The sequence below is a fragment of the Mirounga angustirostris genome, unplaced genomic scaffold (genome assembly GCF_029215605.1).
Source record: "Mirounga angustirostris isolate CCGP_5_RB_7025 unplaced genomic scaffold, mMirAng1.0.hap1 SCAF_17, whole genome shotgun sequence".
In the NCBI taxonomy this organism is placed as follows: Eukaryota; Metazoa; Chordata; class Mammalia; order Carnivora; family Phocidae; genus Mirounga; species Mirounga angustirostris.
The window spans coordinates 44,347,411-44,353,636 of NW_026991725.1; the positions used below are offsets into that span (position 1 = coordinate 44,347,411).

Genomic DNA, 6,226 nt, shown 5'->3' on the forward strand with positions numbered 1-6,226 from the left:
AAGGTGATCTAACAACAGATGTGTACAAGCTAAGGCAAAAATGGTAAAGTCTAGTGACACTGAAGTAGAGATAAGATAGTCGTTCATGCGTTGAAAAGTCATCTAAAAGACAAATTCTGCTAATTTGATCTGTAGATTCAGTGCAATCCCAGTAAAATGTTCACCTTAACAGTAACACTGCCCGCTGTTTCACCAGCAAAGAAGGGTGAAGCCCAACCCAGGACACACAGGTTCCACCACAGCCACAGACCTGTCCAGAGAGTAAGGAGAGGAGGCTCTTTTTATATGGGGTGGGGGTGGTTGGGGGGGGGGGTGAATTGTTGTAAACAGGAAGTCCATTGGAGTAAGCTGGGAGCTGGAAGTGTGGTGGCTTCTCATTGGCTGGGCTGTGGCCGCCTCCCATTGGCTGGGCTGTAGCTGTCTCCCATTGCCTGGGCTGTGGCTGTCTCCATTGGTTGGGCTGTGGCCGCCTCCCATTGGCTGGGCTGTAGCTGTTTCCCATTGGCTGGGCTGTGGCTGTCTCCATTGGCTGGGCTGTGGCCGCCTCCCATTGGCTGGGCTGTGGCTGCCTCCATTGGCTGGGCTGTGGCTGCCTCCATTGGCTGGGCCGTGGCCGCCTCCCATTGGCTGGGCCGTGGCCGCCTCCCATTGGCTGGGCTGTGGCTGTCTCCATTGGTTGGGCTGTGGCCGCCTCCCATTGGCTGGGCTGTAGCCACCTCCCATTGGCTGGGCTGTAGCCGTCTCCCATTGGCTGGGCTGTGGCTGTCTCCATTGGCTGGGCCGTGGCCGCCTCCCATTGGCTGGGCTGTAGCCACCTCCCATTGGCTGGGCTGTGGCTGTCTCCATTGGTTGGGCTGTGGCCGCCTCCCATTGGCTGGGCTGTAGCCACCTCCCATTGGCTGGGCTGTAGCCGCCTCCCATTGGCTGGGCTGTAGCTGTCTCCCATTGGCTGGGCTGTGGCCGTCTCCATTGGCTGGGCTGTGGCCGCCTCCCATTGGCTGGGCTGTGGCCGCCTCCATTGGCTGGGCTGTGGCTGCCTCCATTGGCTGGGCCGTGGCCGCCTCCCATTGGCTGGGCTGTAGCTGTCTCCCATTGGCTGGGCTGTGGCTGCCTCCATTGGCTGGGCAGTGGGCCTCTCTCATTGGCTGGGCTGTTGTCGGAGACTTGCAGTAGGAAAGACAGTTTTCTCCAGGAAAACCTTGCAATGGCCACGGAGGTGGCCTACCTGCTCCACCAAAACACCACCTTCCCTTACTGCGGAAAGATGAGGCCCGAAGCAGGACTCAATCCCGTGGTCCCTGGTCAGGACCCTAAACTGCCTTTCCAATTCTGAGCAGATGAAGGGAAGGGCCCTCCCTGAAACAGGAGAGCCTCCACCACAGTCACTGCCCACCTCCCCGAGTGCTCTCCAAAGCGGGCGGTCGAGGGCCATGTGGGGTGCTGGAAGAACAGAGGAGAGCTTCGGTTCCCATCGTTCTTCTTGTTTATTCTCCATGTGTTTTATAACTTACATAAGATGAGTACAACGGTGCATAGTCCTTATAAAGAAATACATGTACATCGGTGTGCATAACCCTAGAAGATTTCCCAATATAAGCACATGATCAAAAATTTGGAAACGACTTTTTTACTTTACCAGTCTGCTTCAGATACTCTCTGCCTGTGGTTCCCAAACCTGAGCAGGCATGAGAATCACCGGGCAGGTTTTTGAAACACAGGTTGCTAGCACCTGTTCCCAGTGGTGTGTGGGAGCGTAAAATTTAGATGTTGCTAATACTGCTGGTCCCGGAGCCACACTTTGAGACCATTACTCTTGCTGCAGCAAAACTGGGCAGCGTCTGAACACATCAGGCTCCCTGACCTGACCCCTCAGCTCACATTCCATCTTCCTGAAATGGACTTCCCCTACACCATCTTGAAGGTCTATTTGAATTGTCAGTACCTTCTTTAAGTCCTTCCTGCTTGCTGCAACTGGAAGTGATCTTATTCCTCAGAATTTAGGTAGAACTGAGATGATACCCAGGAAATTCTACTTTGCGTTACATTTTATTTGCATAATTTCACCTTTTCTACTAGATTATATGCTATTTAAAAATGAAGCCTGCACTGGACTCTTACAAATGTTAAATGTGTGAACAAATGACAGTTAATTTGGTTAGAATCCTGCTGAATATTGGTAATAGCAAGACCGGAAATACAATATCCATAAATAGGGGACTGGGTGAATAAAACTGTATATTGTGCCAATTATTAATGCATTCTATCTCAGCTCTAAATTCAAACTTCATTGCCTGATCCATGAAAATGGATCTGAGCCCTCTTATTTTTTGTGTACTCTCTGGCATGATGCTAAACTTTGTCAATAGAGGGTGCTGGAGAGACACTGCAGGAGGAAGAGCTTTTCTTCCTGCTTCTGCTGTGCTGGGTCTGCAGGCTCCTGCAGCCCCCAGGCCTTCTCCAGCATCCAGCTCTTACAGTGCACACTGGTCAGCAGTAACCAGTACCCACCAGCTTCCCCTCACAACCCCTTGAGTGGTTTTGTAGAAAAGTACCTCTAGTGAGATCCCTTCTGTGGAAAAAAACCTTTCCCCAGCACCCTGCAGAGAAGATTTCCAGCAAGTTCCATCACTGCGACATCTGACAGCTTCTCTGCCATCCAGTGAGCCAAAGGCGGCCTTCTCCAACAGTCTAGATCTCATCCCTGGGGATAGTGAGCTCCTCATTGTCATAGCCCTGGTTGGGGTGGTTGTGGTTACTCCTTGTTTCTTACAATTCTTGCATTCTTTATAGTCTCATTTCTCTTTACTGGCCAATCCCTCACTCCAATCCCCAGTTATTGCTAATAATTCTTTATATTAAACTCTGTTCAAATTACTGTGTGCTTTCTCTCTCCTGATTGGACCCTGTGAAATACATATATCCTCACGAAGGAATGAGGAATATCTCTATACATTGTTATGGCATGCTCTCCAGCATGTATTGTTGAATGAAAAAAGCAAGATGGAGAAATGTGTGTAAGGTACTATCACTTAAGAAGGGGGTGTACAGGATGCAAATATATATTGAAATGTAATATGTAAAATGTGTTTTTATTCTGCATAGTAGAGTTAGTTAGCATAGTGTGAGACTTTTTACGTACGTAATAGGAGACCATGCAAATGAGTATGTTAGGTAGGTACTACTGGGAACCAGGAATTTCAGACAGGAGTAATGGATGTGAGGTCAATAAGATCAATTATTTAGAACCCTATATTCCTGGATTTGAATTAGAAGGACCAGTGTGAGTTCATAATGTATTTTGCTTTAAAAAATACATGTGTCCTCATGCTGTCCACTGAAAAGTCCTGGAAACAATGACCAATGCAGTAGCAATGAGCAATTCTAGGATCCATTCTGTGGTTTTTAAATACCAATTCCTACTAAAGGAACCAGGCTTTTTGGAGAAAGGACTGATTTCAAGTCTAAAACAGGAAATGTACAAGCAAATGTATCAAAAAGCAAAAGGACTGTTAGCATTTGAGCATCTTTTCAAAAAAATTTTGGAGCCTAGCTGAAGAGATTCTCTTTGCGAAAAAGAAAAAAAGAAAAAAAGGGTTTGAGTATCAATAAGAACAATAATTCAAATGAATTGAAAATCTTCAACCATTTAAATCCATAACTCTTGGGGCACCTGGGTGGCTCTGTCAGTTAAGCGGCTGCCTTCAGCTCAGGTCACGATCCCAGGGTCCTGGGATCAAGCCCTGTGTTGGGCTCCCTGCTCCGCGGGAAGCCTGCTTCTCCCTCTCCCTCTGCCCCTCCTTGTGTTCCCTCTCTCACTGTGTCTTTCTCTGTCAAATAAATAAAATCTTTTTTAAAAATCTGTAACTTTTTTTTTTTAAACGTGAAACCCAACATGGGACTTGAACTCACAACCCTGAGATCAAGATGCTGAGCTGAGATGCTCAACCGACTGAGCCACCCAGGAGCCCCCAAAATCCGTAATTCATAATGATCTATTTTTAAATTCTTTGTTCACTTTCAGAGGATGCTGAGAAAGGAACTTGGATGATTTTTTTTTTTTTTTTTACCAATTTATACATTCATCTTACCTTTCTTTATAAAACTTACAACAGAGTAACCAAATAGTGGATGAGAGGAATTTCTCATTATGAAAGTATTCCTGGGGCGCCTGGGTGGCTCAGTCGTTAAGCGTCTGCCATCGGCTCAGGTCATGATCCCAGGGCCCTGGGATCGATGGGCTCCCTGCTCAGCGGGGAGTCTGCTTCTCCCTCTCCCCCTGCTTGTGCTCACTCTGTCTCAAATAAATAAATAAAATCTTTAAAAAAAATATATTCCTGCTAATAAATTAATAAGAAATGGTAGGATTAAAACACTGCTGTCATGAATGAATGGATCTATGCAGTTTTATCAATGGGTGCTAATTAATATCACAGGAAGGAGTTAGTGTAGCCTCCTGATGGAATTACACAACAACATCTATGAAACAGTCTTGCCAAAAAATTTAACCTGGGATCAAGGCACAAGAACATTCGACTACTCTTTCCTGGGAATTCAGAGGACAAGGGTATACTAAAGGACTCCAGAAGGGTGCAGGCAGCAATTCTTGGAAACCCTACAGCCAAACCACCTGACTTCTTTATAATGATATGCAAGGCGAAAGAGAGGGAGTGGATGGAATCTACAAAATTAAACACACACATAGCCTTCAGACACTGTAGTGTCTTTGCAACTTCTTAGTGAGCCTCAAGTTATTTTAAAACAAAATGATTTTTTTAAGAGACAGGAAACACACAAACCAATGAAAATATTGGACTCATTTAGGTCCTGATTTAAACTAAAAAAGGGGGGGGATGCCTGGGTGGCTCAGTCGGTGAAGTGTCTGCCTTCGACTCAGGTCATGATCCCAGCATCCTGGAATCCAGTCCCGCATCAGGCTCCCTGCTCAGCAGGGAGTCTGTTTCTCCCTCTCCCTCTGCCTGCCACTTCCCCTGCTTGTGCATTCATTCTCTCTCTCTCTCTCTCAAATAAATAAATAAAATCTTTTCTTTTAAAGGGATCAATTTAGGGAAACCTGGACACTAACTACATATTTGATGAAATTAAGTAATTGTAATTGGTTTTCACACATGGTAATTAATGGTATTGTGGTTATGTTTCTAAAACAATAACAAGAAATATACAAATGACAACCTAAAATTATCCTCTTATTCCTGCTGAAAATTGAGGGAATGTGTTTTCTGAGAGGTGCCAACATACATTTGAGTAATGTAGGGGTTAGACCTTCTGATTTTAACTTATGCATTTGTAAAAAGCTGTATGAACCACTATAAATTATGAAACTGAATCAAGGAAACCTCCTTTAGGAGGGGTTGGGAGCAGGCAAAGGAAGCTCTCCCCCCAACACTGTTCTCAACTGCAGACCCAGCAGGAACCTTGCAGGTAAATACTACCTTAGCCACTACTTTACTACCCCAGCAGGAGGAAGTTAGGTTTCCTCAAGCCCAGGCAACCAAGCCAGTCAATGAGAGGCAGGCACAGCTCAGCCCTCGAGAAGCCACTATTTTACTCCAACGGCCTTTTTGTTTACAACAGCCCCTCCCAACACCCCCTTTCCTCTACAGAAGTGTGCTCCTCTCCTTTGTTCTCCCGACTTGCCTATGGTTTGGGTGTAGCTAGCCTGGTCTGGATTGCAATTCTCTGCTATTCCCAAATAAACCCAACTGGTAAAATGACTGGCAGCTTTATTTTTAAGGTCACCAGTTGCTTTTATTATGGCCCACTGAACTTTCCTAGCCATGCTTCTCATTTCTGATCATCCTGCAAAGAGCAGACACTGATTTTATAAAATGTTTATTTTCATTATTATGAGTTAAACATTTTCGTTTTAACCCTGTAGCTGGTGTCATTTCTCCCAGAAACAGTAACTACTCATTATTTGCAAAGCAGGTGCCCGATCATCCACACACCTGCTGAGAGCATCTAGTTGACTCTACTTCACACCCACCTTCGAGCTCCACCGAGGCGCCACGTGGTGCGCATTCGCGCGTGCGCACTGCCGCCAGGCCCGGCCTACGTGACGCGCCTGCGGGCGGCAATGGCGATGGCCTGGCTGAGTCTGGAGACAGGCCTAAGATGGAGCCAAGCTGGCGGACCAGACGCCCCAGGACAACTCAGGGTCGCCTCCTAGAGAGGATCTGCCTGTCAGCCCCGTGCCGCCCCCGACCCG

At 46.7% G+C, this 6,226-nt stretch overlaps 1 protein-coding gene across 1 annotated transcript in view; it reads left to right on the top strand.

Annotated features, from left to right (window-relative positions):
• Positions 1-6,226, top strand: part of HEXD (hexosaminidase D) — a 34,082-nt gene that overhangs the window by 23,567 nt on the left and 4,289 nt on the right. The gene's annotated exons all lie outside the window — the stretch shown is intronic.